Source organism: Pyrgilauda ruficollis, unplaced genomic scaffold (genome assembly GCF_017590135.1).
Source record: "Pyrgilauda ruficollis isolate IOZ18807 unplaced genomic scaffold, ASM1759013v1 scaffold96, whole genome shotgun sequence".
NCBI classification, from domain to species: domain Eukaryota; kingdom Metazoa; phylum Chordata; class Aves; order Passeriformes; family Passeridae; genus Pyrgilauda; species Pyrgilauda ruficollis.
Window position 1 is genome coordinate 894356 of NW_024531710.1, and position 21145 is coordinate 915500.

The 21145-nt window shown below is 40.9% G+C and overlaps 1 protein-coding gene across 4 annotated transcripts in view; it reads left to right on the plus strand.

Moving 5' to 3' along the window:
• Positions 1-21145, plus strand: part of PEAK1 (pseudopodium enriched atypical kinase 1) — a 109503-nt gene that overhangs the window by 410 nt on the left and 87948 nt on the right. Inside the window, exon 1 of one of the 4 annotated variants that reach the window (XM_041489682.1) lies at positions 1312-1396. The exons of the other annotated variants lie outside the window; for them this stretch is intronic. The gene's annotated coding sequence lies outside the window, so the exon portion shown is untranslated. Of the gene's footprint in view, positions 1-1311; positions 1397-21145 lie in introns of those variants that run through there. 4 annotated transcript variants of the gene reach the window in all.

Genomic DNA, 21145 nt, shown 5'->3' on the forward strand with positions numbered 1-21145 from the left:
CCGGGGCCCCCGGGTGCTCGGCGGCAGCCCCGGGCGCTGGCCGAGCCCGCAGCGCGGCTGGGAGCGTGCGGCGCGATCCCGCGCCCTGCTGGGGAGCGCCTGCCGCCGCGCTGACACCTTCGAGGAATTTCCCGGGGTAAAGCTGCTGTGGGTGCCGGGTGGATGCTGTTCCTACCGGGACTCTGTCCCTGCTCTGTTATTATTACAAATTACTGGCTTGAAAGGCGTTATGTGTTAGCATGTACGTGTGTAGCTGCATTCCATCCTCTCGGTCCTTTCTCTCGAAGGTTATTTTGGATTTGTAGGTGGGTCGGTCTGTTTGCCAGTTTTGATTCAGGGCAAAGTTGAGGGTAGGCTGGGAAAGCTGGGATTCGTGCTGGGACAGCAAGTGAAACGAAGTGAATACTTTGCAGTTGTCTGTTACTGATGGACCAGCTGATACCTGATGCAGAATGGCCAGGCTGCTCTGAGGTGAGCGCAGGGGCAAGGGGGAATGTCGTCTGGTGGATCCCTGACCTCGGATTTAACAGGGGCTCCTTCTCAGAGAACACAACTTCTGTTTACTTTAGGTCTTTGCCGTTTATTTTGTTGAGCTCATTCTTCTTTAACTGCTTCGTAAGTGCCTCCAAAGTTTTTCCCCTTACTCGCTGTGGCTTAAAGGCTGTCTAATGTCTGCTAAAACACTTTATTCCCAGATATTTACAGAAAAAATAACATATGGAGATATATGGGCATGAAGGAAAGAGCACACAGTTGTTTTAGGAACCAAGACTATGGAATTCCAATAATTAGGTTCTATAGTTAGAAAGTTTACTTTAACTTGCTTAAAATTGCCAGCTGAACTGTCTTTGTGACAAACTGGATGTACTTCCTTCTGTGTGACTTTTGTTTGACTTACAACCTCCTCCAGACAGTCTGAATCTTGGGGTGTAGCAAGAGTGGCAAATACTTGTGGAGATTTTATTGGTTGTTTGGACTTGTTAGAACTCTTAATCTAGTTTCATACTGGCTTAAAAAGTTGTGTCTGTAAAGTAGCTGTTTTATCCAGATGAAGCATCTTCCTGGCAGAGTTACTGCTCAGTGTGTTTTCAGGAAAACTTTGTTTTATTCCCTAAAATACAGAACTATGCAAGAAGGAATTACCAGTTTTTCCATGAGTAACTTTCCATGATTAATCTCATGTATTCATTTCCTGATGGCTTTACCGTATTGCTGGGATATCCCATGTAGATAACTTCAGTCACAGGTTTCCTAAATTACCTTTTTGGACAGATCTCTTTGGCTCAACTACACCTTCCTCACCTGTGGCAGGTGGGGTGTGATTCCTGAGCCTGGGCAGGAGGTACCAGCTGCAGAACAAGGAGCCAGCAGACTTTGCTGCATGGCCTGGCTGCAGGTAGGCACTTTGACTCAGCTGCAGTTCATAATGGATGCAATGTTTGCATTTCCTTCTACTTTAGAGCATACAGTTAGTTTGAAGGAACAGCATTTCCTATGTAGCTGCAAGTCTTACAGCTCTTTCAGTGAAAGAGAGCAAAGAGACAAAATACCATTTCAACTTCTTGGGTAATTTGTGTTTCTGACTTGTCAGCTCTTCAGAAAATCCATTTCCAGGCGTGTTTACTAATATATGTATTATTTCCTGTTTACTTTCCAAGTAAAGGAATTGTTTGGAATCAGTCATTTAAAGAAAAATGACTGAATAAAGGGAAGGATGCTGTTTGGCTAAATGACTCCTAAATGTTGACTAATTTATTTTTCTTAAACTATCCTTAAAAGGGATAGTAAAAGATTATGATAACTATTGTAATCTATTGATAAGGGTCATAGACATTGACAGTTACTGTTACTCTTCTGTATTGTGCTAGGAAAAATATGTATGTGAAAAACTTACTCTAAGTTAACTACTCTAAGTAACATGTTTTCTCTACCTTTTTTTCTGAATTTACACCCCTGTGTGTTTCCTTTTCCTTTTTCCTGTTTAGTCTTTGCTCTTAGGCTCCCTTTTCCTCCAGCTGCCCCTCATCCCGGTTTAGGATCACACTGTCCCATTCTTGCTAATGGCCCGTGTTTTCTTTGCTCTTTTCTCTGAAGGGATCTGCAGCTTTCCTCCTCGTCACTGTTTCTCTTGTTCTGATTGCTCTGATGAGGTTGGGTTTCAGTGTTAATAATCCTTTCTCTTTGTTTGTTTTTTTTTTGGATGTGAGGCTGTTGGAGCCTCTGTGGCCCAGCGCCGGCACAGAGCCCCGCAGGATTGCCAGGTGGGGCTCGGAGGTGAGCCTGGCTGTCTGCTGCCAGCCCCGCGCTGCTCCCACTCGCTGTGCGCTGCAGCTGCCGGGGAATCCTGCCGAGGAATCCTGCCGAGCTGCTCCCTGCGCACCGTGCGCTCCGTGTGTCAGAGCTGACATTCGGGTACGGGCAGGGCATTGAAATGCAAATGCCTCGGCTCTGACGGGGACAGGGTGCTGCGCTGGTGGAAAGCACTGAGGAGGTTGTGGAGTACCTGTGGTGTTAAAGGAGATTGAGAAGGAAACAACTGACAGGGGAACTAAAAATGTAACTTTCTTATCTTTCTGCTATTAACACCTCCAGATGTTTTTAACCTACTTTGACTGCAAAAATAATCTGTAGAACGTGTTTTGGTTTAGTAATTGAAGCAAAGTTGAGAGAGAGAATGTCAAGTTGCTTGCAGCCATATGTAGAATTTGCTGGCTGTTAGTGGCAGCCAAAAATCACCAGTGAGGGAAATTCCACTCTCTATGTATGTAAAGTCCCGTGGATTTTGGAGAAGGAGATGTGTAGCCATGTAGCCCCAGAGCCAGGCTTTGGGTTCTCCGTGCTGGTACCTGGAGGGATGGATGGAGCACGTTCTGGGAGTGCATTACTTGTGACAGGCTGGTGCAGGGACCTTGTCTGCAGAGCCTGACTTGGCATTACCAGTCTTCCCACCTTCCTGTGCTCCCACACAGCCGCTGTGTGAGGACCAGGAGGTGCACTGGGATTTACGTTTGCCTAAGGCTGAAATGCTTCCATTGTTTCATATGGATCAGCACAATAATGCAGAATTTCCATTACCATACAGTTTTAAATCTAGAGTGGAAAAATACAGGCTGCAAACTGGAGTAAGAGTTGCTAGTTGACTTTCACTGTTCTAAAGCAGGGTGAACTGGAGCAAGTTGACAGTGTACACTGAGGAGAATGTGACAGCTTTAGAAGTTCCACGACATCAGTGGCAAGGATAAATGGCTTGGTTTTACTTGGTAATAATTCTAACTAGTTGTCCAATATTTGAGCTGCAATTTCCATAAATTGTGGTTTAGCGCTGTGGGCTCTGTGTTTTCCAAATCAAAAGCAGAAATTATCAACTGCGTAAGAATTTTCAGTTTTCCTTTTGCCTGAGATAGATAAGTAGCTGAGTGACTCAAGCAATTTCTTTTCCCATATGTCTTTAAGTGGACTGAGTTGATTTGAGATTGCCTGATACTGCAAAATGCGGATAGAGGGAAAACTACACAGTGGGTGTAACTCTGAGGTCACCTTCTTTGAATTGAATTTCTTTTGGGACACATTCAGCTGTTATAAAACTTACCATGTTAACTCACCAAGTAACAAAATGGATTATCACAAATGTTTTTGAGTTTGTCTGTTCAGATGACCACAAGAAGAACAGGATTTCAGAACCCCTGGGATCCTCAGTCATCATTTTTCTCCTCCTAGTAATCACATATTGCTTTGCAGGATGAAGACAAACTCAGTTTTGAGCCATACCACCTAGAGAAAGTGTTTTGTAATCAATCTGTAATGGATTTCCTTTTTTAAGTCTTTGATTCTGAGGTTGGGGGGGGGAAGTATTTTATCTACATTAAGTGTAAAAAAAATATAAATATTGTCTGGGAAAGGCATTTAAAAATCTTTCCATTTGTAGACTTTATCCTACATTTTCCTTAAGAGTAATATTTCAGTTAAAAAGCCTTATATGTGCTTAAATATAAATGCTGAAAAATGCTCAACTGTCTTAATGCAGTCACTGTTGACTGCAGGAGACATTTTTAGCAAAGTTTTTGAAATCACAGTAAACAAATGGATAAAAATCATGCCAGGCTAAACATTGTAGGCTTCTAGCAATACTTGTTTTAGTAACATCTTGTCTGAGATGCCAGTTCAGTGTGGTGCTAAAAAGTAAGATCACTGACTTGATAAAGTTAGTGCTATTTCAGAAAATACTGCTACTAGCAGAGAATTTGCCAAAGCAATGTTATTGGTGTTCAAACAGATTTGGATTATTGTATTGTTGGCTACAGGTTCTGTAGGAAGCTGTTTAGTGTTCACAGTTTGACCTTCCATGTTTTTGTAAAACTGATCTCAATCCTAAAATGTTCCCTCTTGGATGCATGCCTGTGTTTACACAGGCCTTTCTACAAAGCTCCCCAGAGGAGGAAGACAGTCTGTAATGCAGGAGATGTAAGTTCTGCATGTATATATTTATATCCAGTCTTCCAGCTCCAAGGGTCTTACTGTCAGAAAAGCCTTCAAACACATTTAAAAGACATTTAAATCTTACAGTACAAACATGAACAAATATAGACATCCTTCCACACTGGCTTCATGTATATTCCCTCTTAGCATAAGTCTCTGTACGTATCACAGATGCTCTTATTGTTTTCTCAGCTGCCAAATTTCCTCTTAGTGAGTGTCATTGTTCTGCTTTTATACTTGTTGGTGTCCTCTCTGAGGGCTTCTGTGGTGCAGCCAGAAGGAAGAACGGTTTTAAAAATATGTAATCTTCCCCCCAGATTGACCAGGACATTCAGAAGCATGAGTGTGAAGGTAATAGAGACACTTCAAATTTCAGTGCCTCTGGAGCTGAAGCTGTCCTTGGGTAGCTGTTAAGTCTTTTCGCACCTTTTTCTTCCTCTCAGTTCTGCCTTTCTCTCTACCTTGTTTTAGCCCTGAGTAGCCTTCTGCAGAGTGTCCTTTTAGCCTGTTTGCCATCCTTTTAAAATCACTGATTCCCTCTGTAAGGGCTCAGAATTACATCAGTGTTGCTTTAACAAAGTTTGAAGTTTAATGCAAATATATACAAGCTCAGAGAGAATAAATATTAGTCCAGGAGTTTTCCACGGGGGAGTAAGTCATGTTGTGTAATTGTTTTTCCATTTGCTTTAAACCTTGCTAATTGTTCTTCTGGGCCTTCCTCATCTAGATTGGATAGTTTTCCTTAAAAACAGGTTGCACAATATTCCTCAGTCTGAGACTTCTCAGGCTGTAACTATATGGGTAAGGAGTGTGACTCTTGCCATTTGGAATGATCTTTGGGGGAAATGGTTTATTTAATGACTTTTGTTCCATAAGCTGTAGACATCCCCAATTTTTAGAAGCAGGGAGACAGCTCCAAGTAAAGATGTAGAGAGTGGGGGGCACATGAGAGCTGCCAGTGTGATCATTTACACATGCTGTGATTGTGCAACAGCTTGTGGTATGTTGTAGTCGGTGGAAGAATTCACTGAACTTGGTGTTAAACACACATCTAATGCCAAAATGCTGACCATTGTAGAACTTTATAGATGTAAAATTGTATTTTCATGCTGTGATTTTTTAATTTTTAAATTTGGAATGTCAGATTGTTAGCAAGAAGTCTCAAACCTGCTCTGCTGTTAATGAAGTTGTCAATAACATGCCTTTCAGTTGTGACAACGAAAATTGGAAAGTGTGTTATTGCAGGCCTTGAAGTGAGGCATATTCAGGTTTGAAGGACAGTATTTTTGGCTAGAGAAGAGTGCTTGGAGAGCGCAGAGAACGAAGGCATGTTAGGGCAGAGCTCGCTGAGGCTCCTGCTCCTCTGAATTTTGCCTGGTAAGTATTTCATTTGCAGCAAAGGCAGCATCCCTGTGAGAGAAAATGTCAGCAGAAGCAGAACTCAGAGCTTCCCCTGTATTTCATTTACCTGTGATTCTGGCAATTCCATGCCATATCCTAACTGGCATCTTGCTCCTTGGACTTGTTGGCAGGCATGGTGCTGGGTCATGGTTCCTTACAAGTTAACCCGCTTGTCTTCTCAGAGCAGCAGCAGGTCTCTTCCAAAGGTGGTTCTTTTAGTGAGCTGTTCAGTAACTGGTGCATCAGGAGGAGTGTTGCACGCTGGTACATAAAGTACCTGTTTTTAGCAGCTGGTAGAGAGATGCTGTTAGTAACAGTTGCCATGAAAAACCTTCTGCAACAGCATTAAGGAGAGATTGCAGAGTGATCTAGATGGAGATTCCTCAGCCTCACTGGAGCTTTAGTCATGGTGAGTTCTCCTGTGTTCTCCATAATTCTCTGTTGTTCTGCTTGTTGGAGTGTGGGAAGTGTTTGAGTGTTGCTTTCAAAGAGAGAAGCTGAATCAGGTTCCCTTCTGATGGTATTGCCATCAGCATCACAAGGGCATTCAGTAAATACCTTCTTTACATACACAACTGCAAATCATACTGGATTGCCTAATGTTGTAAATAGCAAGAAGTGGTGCATAAAAAAAGGTGCCTAGTCCTCACCCTTCATCTTTTTTTTTTTCCACAAGGCTGTAATTTTTCTCTGTAGTACTTGATAATGATAACATTGGAGGCTTTTTCCCACTGAGTCCTTTGCAGATTGACTTCATTGCTTATGGTTGTACATTATCTTTGTTTATCAGTATAAATCAACAGTGCTATTCCTGAACAATGGAGATAGCAACAGACAGACCTTTTGAAGCCAAATTTGCTGAGTGAGAAACAGTGTTGTACAGAAACATGGTGGAAAAGATAAACCAGCACAGGTTATCAGGGAGTTCTGCTCAGTCCCCCCAGAGGGGATGATGGAAATGCTGTGGAATAATGGTATTTTATAAAATAATCCTGCACAACTGCTGGGGCAGCTGGAAGGTTCATGCATACAGTACTAATTCTTAGGAGAAATAAAAGTAAACAGGTGATATACTGAAGCGGCAGCATTTAAATAAGTGGGAATTAGATTTAATAGATCAAATGTTACATAATTGGGTTTTCCCCCAGAGTTCAGTTTCTGCAGTTCAATATTAGTCTGTCTACATAGAGAGCTAACTTGGGGTGCTTTCATTAAAAAGTATTTAAACACCCAAATGGAATGAGATCCGTAGAACACAGGAGGAAATACTAATCCATATAATGAATATTGTTGTTTTCAGCAGCAAGTACAGCTTACTGAGGGGGTTATAAGTTCAGTCAATAGTCACTAAATTGCATTGCACAGATAACACATTGAATTTTTTGTGTGTTCTGCTGACTAAAATAGTTGGTGTATGTTTTCAATCAAATAATCACAATAGAAGTTTGAAAATATATTGGAAAAATAAGCAGCCAGTACTCAGTTTATAGCTGCAGTGATTGTGCTGGAGGCAAATACCTGAACTGTGGGTAAAAAGTTACTGAACAAGTGAAATAATTGAAAATCAGTATCAGTTTCTAAACCAAGGTAAGCTCTGCTTTTCCAAAAACCAAAGCTTGCCATTAGTGTAGAGGAGCACAGTCCCATCCTCCATCTCTCTGCAGCAGATGGATGTGGCTTCTTGGGTTTCTCTTGCTGATAATGAGTGAGATGATTGTCAATTCAAGCTGGTGTTTAAAATGAAATGGGAACAGTTATAATTTAAAAACTTTGTTTCTTTCCTGTTGTGAATGTGAGGCAAGAGCTGAGTGTTTCTTGTAATTTTTTTTTTTTTTTTTTTTCTTTCACCTGCCAGTTTACAAATGTCTTTAACTTAGGGCATTTTAAAATCCACAGATTTCAACTCCTAAATTTGACTTTGCCATGTGGGTCAAGGTTTCTTTTCTGTTACTAGTTTTCCATGATTTCTTGGAGTAATTGTTCTGCAAGCAAGGTAAATGTGTACCAGACATACAAATGTTCATTTCATGATATACGGTAAAATATCTGCCCCAGCTGCATAATCTGCTACGAAGTTCTGAAAAATGACAGCCAGAGGACAGATCAAAGCCTGGGCAGCTCCTGGATCGTTCCTGGGACCAGTGGGAGGGGATTTGTGGTCTCAGGGTGCACTTGCAGTCATCAGCCTGCACCTGTAAGATTTTCTTGAACATTCTTCTTGTTTTCTTGGCAGTGGGTTTGTGATGGAGCTTAGAAAGGAGAGATGTCACACCAGGCAAAAGGCACTCTTATTAATTTGAGACATGAACTAGAGTCAAGTTGTATTCTGGGAGCTTCAAAAATAGGAGAATGGCCAATCCTATCTTCCTGAGGTGCCTTCCTCAGGCTGATAAGGAGCCCTACAAGCCACGTGAGCTCCTCACTGCCGTGCTCTTCGGGTGCACGCGACAGCAACATTCAGAACAGAATATACAGAGAACAAAAGGGGTGGCAGTCTTGAACTTGGTTGTGCTGCACCTGAAAAATCAGCACTCTGGCCTTTAGATAAGGAAAAATTACTGAAATACAAGTCTGTCTTCTTTATTTTTTACTGTGAGAGAAGAAAGTGGAGGCATCTCGTGATGAAGACAAGTCTTTCTGAATGCTGCTTTGCTAGTTGGTGTGACCCTCCTGTGTCTGCACTGCTTCACAGCGTGTGCTGGGACCTGGGATAAACATTTCCTTTTGGAAGAGCTGTACACAATGTGCAGAGAGAGGGAACATGGTCTCTTCTGCCTCTCTTAAGATGTGCTGGAATAAATACATTGTTTTGAAAGGGTTTTTTTCATATTTTTCAGATGAGCAACTCTCTTGAGCTTTTTGCTTTTTATTACATAACATTGAAGTTTTTTAAGTTCTGAGCATGGCCTCAAGTTTTTATTTTGCATTCATAAAGTATTTACTGTTTGTAGCCATGTAAAAATGGATGCATTTCCCTTTATTCTAGCTTTGTGACACCTCTAATGTGCCACAGTTTGTTTGGCACCTTTAACTCTGCAGTGTTTTTAGTAGAAAATATTTTATTTAACACTTACAGAATTCAAAATCATGAGTATTTGCTTTGTATAAAATTATGACTCTCTGAAGAAATATTGGCACAAACTGTGGAAGCTGTTAGGTTTTTGAGCTTGTATTCAAATTACTCATTTTCTCTGCTTTATTTCTTCTTTCACTTCACAATTAAGTCTGATAGACAAAGCAAACTCGAGGCTGAAGGGCCTGCTTTGGAATCTGACCAAAAAGGCAATCACTTAGAAAAGAGAGTATGTCTTTTGGGTGGAGAAAAAATAAGTGCCTGAATTGAAGAAACAATTTTAGGTGCTGTGGCTTATTTTGCTGTTTGGCTCTGCAGACCAGTCAGTCCTGGCATTTCTGTGTGCCACCTTCTGTGATTTCATATCTTATTTGTATAAGTAAGTTTATAGTTTCATAGAGGACAGTTATTGACTGATCCATTTTAGTATGTGGAAGTTAAGCTATAAATATTCTGTCAATAGTTCAAGAGGCCTCTCTGTAAATATCTTTGGCCATGAAGGTTTGGATAAATGTGATCATGCTACACTAGACTGCTCTGAAATGTACTGCTTAAAAATATTTATGCCTCGAAATCAACTTCTTAGTGTGATTGGGGGGGAAAAATGTTGTACAAACTTTCATTCAAAAAGAAGACATTTTTTGCTTTCGTCCTGAGATTGGTGTGTGTCTTTGCTCAGATTTATCTGGATGTGGATATGTATATCTTGCATATGTATTTGTTTGAAGTGATTGTTAATGCTGGCTTAGGAAGTAATGTTGAATCTTCTGCTATATTCATGTTTTGGGAAGAGTCCATTTTTATCTTCAGAGTAGTACAGTAGAAGGTAGGGGTGATTTAAAAACATTTCACTGTCTGGAGAGTGTGACTGAAGTGCTCATCTTTCCAGAAATTTGCTGGGACTTTGGTTTGCTAAAGTATTTTTTCCTTTAAAGTGCTGTTGAGGAGACTTCTAATGAGCATTCCAGCTGCCTGTGTGTTGGAAGCAGAGAGGCAGTAGAGTGAAATGGCTTTTTAAGTCAACTCCTATCAAAACCCAGAACTCCATAATTTACTGATTTTACAAATAAGAGAACTGAAAGCTTGGCTTGCCTGAACTCAATTATTTTAGTGTTTAAAAGAGGACCCAGAGCACTCTCATGGTCTTACTCACTTTGCTAACCCAGCCTTTTGAAAAGAGCCATGGTAAATATTTATTTAGTTGCCATAATAGAGTAGGGGAATGTCTTCTAACCTTAGCTGTGAGGCTGCTGCTTCTAAAAGCTTCAAGTCTTTAGTTCAAATGTTAAAGATTTATGGCTCTACATCACAAATTGTGTTTCCAAAGGCTTCTCCTGGCACTGCTGTATTTTGTTTTTGTAACTCTGTTGTATTGTCATCTTTCTTGAATCATTTGCTGTCAAAGCACATGCCAGGTCATGTGTTACAGTCAGTTCAGAGCAAGCACACATTTTGCCAGTTAAGTATTTCTCTCTGGGAGCTGCAAGGGCTGCCTTGCATGTCAGAAGCTTGCAGTCCAACCTGCTGATGAGTATTTGCTTTGCTTGTAGCCAAATACTTAATGTGTGATTTGGGACTCATCTTGGGAATTAATTTCTGTATTGTTCAGCAACAGGAAAAACTTGGGAACTGGGATGAAGCTTGGTTTGTTGCTCAGTTTTCAGATTATTTAATCTAGGTGCTCTTCTCCCATCTAAAAATTGAAATTTTGGATTAAAACAGAGTTTTGCTATTTTTAGAGCATGGAAGATCCTGCCTTTAAACTCCAAGTCAGAGACTGAATAAATACTTGTAAGTAAGGAAGCCTCATTTTTACAATTTCCCTTGTTGACCCCAGGATCACATTTTCCATCATTTATTACAAGAGAGAAAGCAGTCTGTCTTGCAAAACAGTAAAATGCATTCAAGTCTTTTGGTATTGTCAGGCCATGACAAAAGCTTAATAAGATGAGAATGACTGGCAGAATGACATGCACCCTCTAGTTTTTTAACGGCTCTGTAAAATATATTGAAATCTGAAATGGGGCATAGTGTTCTCAACAAAATGCTGACAGTGACAAAAACTTTGAGAATGCAAACATTCTCACTTGTGGAGCTAAATCAATTGGAAAGAGCAGCCAAAAAGGCAAAGTGGAAATACAGTTAAATTGTCTGAAACGTTTAGTCGCAATGATCTGCATTAAAATAATTTGTTGCAATTAATTGGTGCTTCCTGCCATTTCTTTTGCACAGCAGTTTTCACGTGTGTACCACAGTCTTATCTTGAAGCAAGAAAATGAGGCTCTTTCTGGGCTGGCTAATGCTTTATTGCAGAGATTTACTTCTTAGTCTTCACTGGAGATTTTGAAGTACTGGCTGGTTTTTAGCAGGCTGATTTAGTTCTTGTTTGGTTCGACAATATACAAAATAGGACTCCTATAATTAAAGCTTGTTGGAAGCTTTTGGCAGGTCCTGAGTTATTTGTGCAGTAGCATTGTGCTGAGGACACGATGCATTTTAGGGAGGGGAAATCAGAACAATGTGCTGATTTACTTGTGTGGGCTAATATGACTCATTTAGAATGAACTCCTTTAAAAGTTTGTTGGTTTTTTTTTAGGAAAAACTGACTGGCTAACCTCAGGTTTCAAATCAGTTTTAAACTGGAAGTCTCCCTTCAATCTGCCAGGCCCTAGCAATTCTCCATGGTTGGGGTCAGCAGTTTACAAACACTGCCTGGACCAATGATCTGTGAAATCAATCTTTGAGTCTTCCTGCTGCTGCCTTTGAACATTTTCATTGATGGCAAAGTAGAAATTACTCAGGTTTTGGGAAGGGCTTATAAAAAATCTAAAGCTTAAAACGTACAGAAGACAAAATGTTGATGTTTGGAAAGTTTCTTTACAATTGGAATGAGAGAGTTTTGGACCTGACATTTTCTGGAGGTATGTCACAAGATCCTGAACAGAATTACTTTGGTAATGTTGCTATTGCATGAATATATTGGAGACGTTTTACCCACCTTTCAAATTGAAACTATGGTATGAATGAGTCAGCTGGCTGGCTGCTTGCATGCTAAAGCTAACATTTTGTGGGTTCAGATACTTAATAGCTTTTATTCTGTGAATGAGTAAGATGGATTAATTTATATACAACACATCCTAGTCAGAGAGAAGTCAGTAGTTTTAAAGCCCAATGAAGCAGTGGTTATAGATGCCACACAATCTGCTCCTCTTGTTAAAGACAGTTCTTTAAAGCTGGGCTGTCATGGTTCCTGCACCTCGAGCTCAGTCCCTCTGTTAATCAAACATGCTTTCTGCTGTTGCTTCAAGCATCTGTGACAACTGGGTTATTGTCCCACCCAGTGCCAAGTGGTGTCTCATATTAAGTAATTTTTTTCTAAAGCAATTGTTCTGAGTGAAGATCCTTGCATACTGACTCCAGCTAGCATTCTTCACTCTGGCAGTGGATTTGGATAGCCCTCTGAAGGGTTCACATCTTTGACTCCTCTCTCATCTTTTGCACTAGGATTTTCTTTATTCTTTCTTTCAACACAGCATATCTCTAGAATACTGTGTGTTCTGGCTTGTAGGATTCACCTCAGTGTAGGTGAAAACAAAAGTGTTACAAAAATCACAGTCTTGTCTGTGTGTGCTGAAAAATTGCTGGAACCTGTTGCAAAACTTGGTGTTGTTGGCTTTTTTCCAGTGCCAGAGGAAGTGATGCTCTCAGGTCTGGGAGGCACAGGGCTGCCTCCCATGGAGCTGAAGCTGTGTGTAAGAGCAAGAGCAGCTGTTGGCCGTGTCCCAGGCTCGGGGCCGTGGCCATACAAGGAGCTGGTCTGTCTGATCCGTGTGTTCCATGTGTGTTAAAGTTCATGGGGCTCTGCTCTGGGGGTCAGCCACGGGTGCCTCTCATCCCCGAGCTGCCTGCAAGCATCTCTCCATATTATTAGAGTGGGAGAAAGGAAGTGGAAAAGAGGGAAAACAGACTTACTGAATATTGCAGCGGGTCTTTGCCAAATCGCATTTTGGAATTCATTTCTATTTTAAATACTACAGTGGTTGCCAAAGCTGGCAAACTGTGCTCCCCTTTGGAGGGGGAGGAGACTCCATTACTTCTCTGCCAGAGGAGGAACATCACTTCATTTTCTTGTTGCTTTGTTTTTCCTTTTGTAAGGAGCAAAGAAATTCTGCGAGAGAAAAGTAGAGAAAGCCATTTTTCGGAGCTTTTCCAGAAATTTTACAAAAGAATGGATTTGATTTAGCCTTTAAATGTGGTTTCCTGTCTTCTCTAACATCATTTGCATACCTTTAAAAAATAGCTTGTTTTAACTTTATTTTGTAGGAATGTGTCTTCCTGTGCTAGTGCTGGTTGGGGTATTGTTTCCTTGATTATTTCTATGTGCATGAAACAAGAAGTGATCAGATTTAGTCACCAAACAATTGGCCAGATTTGCACAGAGAAAAACTGATTAGAATCACCAAGAAAACAGGCTGAACGTAGAATAATATCTATGCTAAAATAACTAAATCCCAGAGTTTAGGAAGAGAAGATGACTGAGCAGCAAAAAAAAAAAAAAAAAAAAAAAAAAAAAAAAAAGCAAAGAGCCAAAAAATATCTGGGTTTTCTTCCTGCCTTTGTCATGCCTCACTTGTAGCCTTGGAAACAGAGACAAAGAGGTTAAGAAACTTGCTCATTCTTAAAATGGAGATAAGATACAGTGTACAGCTTATTTTAGTCTCACTTATTCCTCTGCAAAGTGCTGAAAGTGAACAGTGCTGGATTTGTAACAGTATATATCTATACCATGAGCATGTTTATTTAGGACCTGAGCCAGTGAACCCAGGTTTAGTGGTGCTTCCTGTGCATACCTATTAGTGGTCCCTTGTTTCAATCTGTCAGTCTTTACAGATTATTTCATCCTCTCTGTCTGGAGAGTGCTGGATTTTGGTGAAACCAGGCAGTTCTGGGACTGTGAACAGGATGCCTGCTCCCCCAGCACCTGGGCACAGTGCAGCTTGGCTCCAGACTTCTCAAACAAGCTCTTGTTTTCCCTCCAGGTATCTAAACCAGGGATTCAAAATTGTGGGATCAAAACATTGGGAAGGGTTCTTTGGCAAATTGATCAACTGTGAAATAGTTACAAGCTCATATTTTTTAAATCTGAGTGGCACTTTTTAGTTAAGGTCTGTTCCTAGGGCTTTTCTTGTATAGGCTCTCTAGACATTCACATGCTGTTTATATTAATGCAGCTCATTTGTAGGCAGTGCAGACACTTTTAGGAATTGTAAGACTGTGGAGACATTTAATGGCTGAGGATAAATTGCACAGCTGTGGACACTATTTATACTTTCCTGTATAGAAAAGAGTCTGTGTCATGAAATAAGCATAGCTCAATGTTGTGAGTTATTTTTCATGTTTTTTTTTAATCTGGGAGAGGGCTTGCCAGCTCTTGGGTTTGCATGTTTTAAAAGTGTTAGCATGTCCATAGCCTAAGAAGATAAAGTTCATGCTTTACCCATTAAGAAAATAGATATTGAAGAAAAGAGAGAGAGAAGGTAAAATGTTTAAAAATCTTAGTAAGGAATTCTAGAAACACTGCATAAAATTTCTGGGCTGAGTAGTTCCTATATATGTAAAGGGAAACTAAATATGATTGAAAATAGCCAGGACTTGATAGAAGGCAAAGTGAACAGTAACTCATGCAACAAGTTAATTTACAGGTTAAGAATCTGAAACCTCTGCAAAGCACACTTTCCTTCCTAAAGAAAGAAATGTCCAAGCCCACAGCTTTAAGTAAAAGAACAATTTAAAGCCAGTTCCAACTTATTAAAATCTGTAAGGAGAAATAATTATAACTTTAATAATTAGATCTCAACCAAAGAACACAGAGAGCAAGTTGTTTGTTCCTGGTAGATGTGTTAATGATGGGAATCTTTAGAAGTCAACTTTAAAGGACAAAAGGACAAACACAATTATAGGATGTGTAAAATGGAAATCAGGCACTGAGACAGAAACTGAATTGCTTCAAAGATAAGAGGCTAGGATAAATTAAGAGCTAGTAGATACCATCTTCAAAATACTGGAATTAATATTTTTGACAGTTACTTTGAAAAAAGTTTTCTGAAAGAAACCATAGGAAACTGCAGACACTGTATAGTTCCAGGCTCCTAGTTTTTATATCATGCACATGGACTGTGGCTAATTTCAAGTTGTTCCCATATTTTATATCTGCAAGGTTCTGTAAAATTATTCTGCCACTTAAAATACCTCTGAGTGCTTCTACGTCCTCAGGAGATTTAGCTGCAGCACTGTAGTTTGTTCCCTTTTCTCCCTTAATGCTCCAAAATCCACAGGCTTGTTCTCTCTCAGATCGTTGTCTGTTATGGGAACCAGGGGATAGGGTTAGTGGGTGAATTATGAAGTAATTTGATCAAGAGCTCAGGAGATAGGATCTTTCCTCTCTTTTCTTCTCTTGTAATGTCAACACTGTGGTTTTTAGAAAATAATAACTTGCATGTATGCTCTGGAATTCCAGCTTTGGCTCTGACCTGTCCTAAGCTGTTACCACTTTGTTGGGGTCGATCTGATTTGACAGCTCTTGTCCCTCTAAGAAACTAATTTCCAAATTATGTGTTACAAAAGTTTGATCAAAAGATAAAGCTTGAACTAATAAGATGAATAGCTTACTGACATCAAAGAGAAAATGGAACGGGGCAGAGCTGAGAGCCTGGAACACTGATGTGTTACCAAAATATTTCTTGTGGAGTTCTGCTGACCACTGTGTGTGTCTCATTGCCACTACTTTCTGAAAATGAGGATATGTACTTACCAAAAAAATAAAACTTGGTTAGCCAAGATTTTTTCAGAGTATTTTGTACATTGATAATTTTATTTTTGATTCAGAAAATTGTTAAGTCCTTAGACCTACCAGCCATGTTCCTGCAGTTCTGTTCAGTGCTCTGTTGATGCAGACTGATAAATTCTTTCTAGGTCAAGTTGGAATCCATGAAGGGGACTTTGTCCCTCACCTGTCAGCCATCCCTCAGCTACAGGTTACTGCTCGTGCTGCACGGTGCAGGACAGAGCTGCAACACCTCTTACTTGATTTCAGTACAAAGTGAGGTGAATTTGTTTACTTAGGGATTTAAACATCTTAAATCTAAGTTGTTTTCCTTTGCACTGCAGTGAGCTTGCACAGGCATTCTTCACATCCTTGCTGAGAGACAGCAGCTTGATAAATCACTCCATCTGACAAGAGCAAGTTTTTACTTCTTGACTGGTACCCTCAGCCCACTCACAAATGAGGTGGGTTTTTTTCCATTCTTCTGATGTCTGGTTATGTGAGAAAAGAATATGTGTATGCAGTGGTAAAATCTGTCAACCCCCCTCCTTAAGGGAGAAGTTGTTAGGCTGAGGGAGCAGCAGCTCTCTGTGCCCCCTGGGGGACAGAACCCCTGCTGAGTGACCCCAGAAGGGAGCTCTGGGCTGCGTTCCTGCAGTCCTTTGGGAAGAATCACTTTTATGTGATACCTTCATTTGAATGACGCTTTTAGGAGAGATTTCTCTGAAAAACATAGATGTGTTTATACATGTGTCTCTTTCTTTGCCTGTTCAGCTTTTTCCACTCTGTGCATTTTAGTCCAGGGATGTGTGTTCAGGGAGATCAGGCCGGATTGCTGGCTGGCTCCACAGCCTGACGGGGCCATGCTGTGGAAAGCCTGCATCCCCTAGATCCTTCTGGAATTGCACAGTGCTAAGTGATTTGTGATTCCAGGCTGAAAAGCCCTACTGCTACTTTAGACTTCTGGAAAGTGAGACAAACTCATGTTTTTCTTCCTGCTGCCATGTTGGAGAGCCAGTGTATGAGGTGTGCTGCAAATGTAGCTCATGGCTTCAGAGCAGCAGCTCTTTAAGCCTCAGTGTCCTTCAGATGCAGGTAGCTGTGGCAGGTCTCAGTGCAGGAGCAGTGCTTCTGCTTCCTGGCATGACAGAGGAGAGAAGATGCACCAATGCCACAGTACAAGGTAATTAATTTTTCTTTAGATGTCTTTTATTACATAAATTGTCAGCATTACTGTGGTGACTGCGCAAATACATCAACAGAGTAATGCAGCTGTACTTGTGAGGGTCTGTGTTACCACACTGCAGTCTGGGCAGCTCTGGCATGCAGAACCTTTCGTGATGAGCTCCTGTTTCTTGATTTACTTGCTCTGAAGCAGTAAGTGGGAATATTTGTTTCAGATTTGGAGGTTTTTATTGAATGTATAGAAAGTTGTCACTTTGTGAAAAGACTGTAATACCAAGTGTTGAAGAACTGAAAGCCTTCACTGAGTGAGAGAATTTAATAAAACTTGGAACTTGCTAGCAAAGGAAGGGATATCGCCTCATACTGCACTGGTTTCCCAATCTTAAGGAAGTTGGGTGTGATGTAGCACCAGTTAAATGCAGACTGCAGCACTTCAAATGCAGCCATAGGCTGGGCTTCTACATTCTAGTCTGACTTCTACATTCTGAATGCTCTTCATCAAAGGTTTTACAGATCATTTGCCTTGTAAGAATACCTGATCAATCTCTCTTGAGGACAACATAACTTTGATGTCTTTGGGAGAAAGTAAGTTCTTCATAAAAATATTTTTTCATAAACTTTTATTAAATTAAGGGAAACAGAAGTATAGTTCTAAAGAGTTTTGGGGGTTTTTTTTAAATGGGAATTTTTAAAGGAATTAGAATTAAGGATATCACTAGTTGCATAAAAGTGTAATTAAACATTTATGATACTGCAAAATCAGACTTTCCATGTGCCTGCATGAAGCCAAGCATTCTTTTTGTGTTCCTCGTGTTTATGTTCTGAGATTTGGGGTCGGGTAAATTAATGACTCTCATGTGTGTCCAAGCTCTTAAGCTCTGCTTTACCCTCTTCCTGTTGTGCAATCTGTTTTCCCAGGAGTTTGTCAGACACAGTGGAGTAATGCATTTACTCCCTGAACTTAGGTTAGCCAGGACTCTCGGGTTTTTCATGCCTCCCTTCTGGAAGGTGCCCATCAGTATTCCTTGGAATCTCTGATACCCAAGGTAAAAGGCAATGCAAGAATCATTCTGAAGAACATATCATGAAGAAAAAACCATTTTTCTCTAGAAGGATTGTGTAGGCGTTTAATACCATCTCAGCTTAATGATGTTCATAGGGAAAAACATTAAAGCTGCATATCTGAAGGAATGGGATCTATACTTGGATTATTACAGTAATATTTGTCATTAGGCTGCCAGACTGGCTAAATCTAGCTCAGGAGCCAAGCCCTTCACCATGGCTTGATAATCCGCCTGTGGTGGGTTTCACCTGGGAATGAAAACACTGCTGAAGTCCAACCAGCCTTTTTACCTGTGTCTAGAAGTAATAAATTATGTTAGGAGTTAGATTAAGAAGAGCTTCAGTGCATTACAGTCTGAAGAATCCATAAAAGTCAATTTGCAGGATGGCAGTAAAACTTCCTTACTGCCTTCCTGCTGAGCTCCTGCAAGCAGATGCGAACTCAGAGAGGGGGAGGATTGTGTTTATGGCATGTGACTGTTGCCATGAGATTCTTGGTTGCCATCAGAAAGGTAATTTTGCTAAATGGCTGTGATCAGCAACCAATTGAGACATAGAAAAGTGCTGCATTAAAATAGCATTCCATCAGTTCCTGTGCACCTCTCATCTTCTACCCCAAAGAGCTGTTCAGCTACCCAGAGCTCAGAAGCAAGAAAGCAGGGCCTTTCAAGGTTAGAGTTTGTCATGCTTGGGTAATGCAATTCAGAAGAGCCTAAACACAACAAATCAAAATCCGTGAAGTGATGCATGGCTTCACACTGCTGTAATTTTGAAAAAGTATGTATAGATTTCCATTCTTCCATTCCAAAGAGCCCTTGAAGTATGTCAGGTATTTATAGTTTTGGATGTCTCACTTGTACATGCGAGAGTTAATGACTCATACCTTTCCCAAACAATTGAAGTGCTTCCTGAGTAGCAGAGAAAACATTCCCTCCTCTGCTCCAGTACTGATTCACGTTCTGATTCACATTTGTTTGTTGTGTGGCAAACACCATTTGGCGTGTTTACTCCTAGGTCTTAATTACCCAGCAGCAGTACTTTGCTCCATATAGGTCTTATTTCCTTTCCCTCTCTCAACAGTAGCATGAAACAGCACCTAAATTAATCCAAAAATAATGGCTTGGTTCTTCCTCCTATCTTTCCTCCTCTCCCCAGCTGCCTCTGCTCCTTCGCCTGCCACCAGCACCTGTGGGCCCTCCCAACTTGAGTCAACTTGATAAAGCAGCAGGGAGTGACTCCAGTGGAGAAAAGAGAGTTTTAGCACTAGGTTTGCAATTCAGATTGGCTCAGTGATGAGGCTCAGAAACATCAGGAGCAGCACACAGGAGGGAGCCACACTGGCACCTGGAGCGTGGTGAGGAAGAGGAACCTGTGCAACCTCTATATTTAACACGATGAAATTAATGAAATTCTTCATTCTGACTTTTGTTAAAGATTTATGTTGCTTTTTGTCCCTGAAAGAGCTTATCCTGAGGCATGTGAGAAGGAAACAGTGTGCTGCGGGGCCAGAAAAAAGGGAATGACTCTGGGATCCCTAGTGGTTACCCAAGCCCTCAGATCAGAGCAGTGTTTTGGCAGCTGTCATGCACAGGCCATTTTGAAGAGCTGCTTGCACCTCCTGTCCTGTCCCTTGGTTAGCATGTGTACTCCTGTACCTGTGTCCAGAAATGGATCCCAGAAAAAGTGGGCATGAGTCAAGTGCTTGTTTAGCTGAGTTGCTGTTCACCCAGATGAGTTCAACCTGTGGCCATGCAGAAGGATGTCAGCATCACCAGCAAGGAGTTATGTCAGACTTTTTTTTACAGCCCCTTGGCCATATTGCATTCCATCTGCTTATCAAGATCTGTTGCTGTCTCATTTGTGCAGAAAACAGGTTCATAGGGCTGTGCTGGAAAGCAGGCCATGGAAACCTTGTGGGCTTAGCACCTGGAGAGGGGAGGTGCCTGTGGAGCAGCAGATTGGCAGAACAGCAGCAGCAAGATTTGGGAGAGCTGGGTGGGGAGGTGACAACTTTCAGAGTCAAGTTTGTCACAAAATTCATTACCCATACTCTCACATTGTGTACATTTCTGATCCTTTTATTTGAAAAAGTTAGAGGTATAGCCAGTAACTCGTTGCTGAAAAATGCATGAAACATTTGTAGGCTAAACATAGCCTATAGGATGTGGTTAAAATAAAGTTATTTGTAGGACTTGGGCTTTCTGACACAGCATACCTTGAATTTTAGGTCCTGTGGACTGTTGTAAAGGCTATCTGTGCTCTGCAGAAGAATCTGTAGCAGCTAGATCAGATCTCTCCAAGATGATCCGCCTTGCATGGGTTGTTACTCAACCACCCTTCATTCTCTTCATTCCTCTGCCCTTTATGCTTCTGCCTGGTTTTCTTCCTCCCTCTTACGTGCTTGATGGCATTGTTTCCCTCAATGTATCTCTGCTATTTAAATGTACCCATGGTATTTGTTGTTCTTCCACTCCCAAGCAACATAGATTTGCTTTCCTTTTTGATAATTTTTGCTGTTGATTACCTGTCTGTGTTATTTCTGCTTCATTAATTGCACAAGTTAAATATTTTAACAGATAATCAGTACTACAGAGAGTTTAGCAAAGCAGTTTAGCAAAAACACTGGTAGGAAACCAGCAATCGTCCTCTGCCCAAATAAACTAATATATAAACCCAAAGTTTCCCCTCCACATCCCACACAAATGTCTATCTTCACACACAAATAAAAATATTTGGAATATTATGAGATTCCTGTGGGTTCTTTAAATGAAATGACCTTCTCTTGCTGTCCCAGGTTTTAAAAAAATAATCGTTGGAAACCCAAAATGCTTTCCCTGGGCTATTCTCTAACTAGACCACACAGATTGCAGTTTGTGTGCTGTGAGGACAGGGCAGGGTTGTGCTGTAATGGAGTTTATTAGGGAAGTCTGGAGTCAGGGCATCCATGGACCAGACAGATTAGAGAATCACAACTGGAAGCTTGCTTTCTGTCATCCTTCTCTGCAGCATTTGGAAAAGAAATTGAACTAATAGCCCTCATACCTCGAAGCTGTGCCTTCAGGGAGCCATTATGTTCACTCCTCTTTGCACAGAGGGTAAATTTATTTTATAATCAAGTGTTGTTA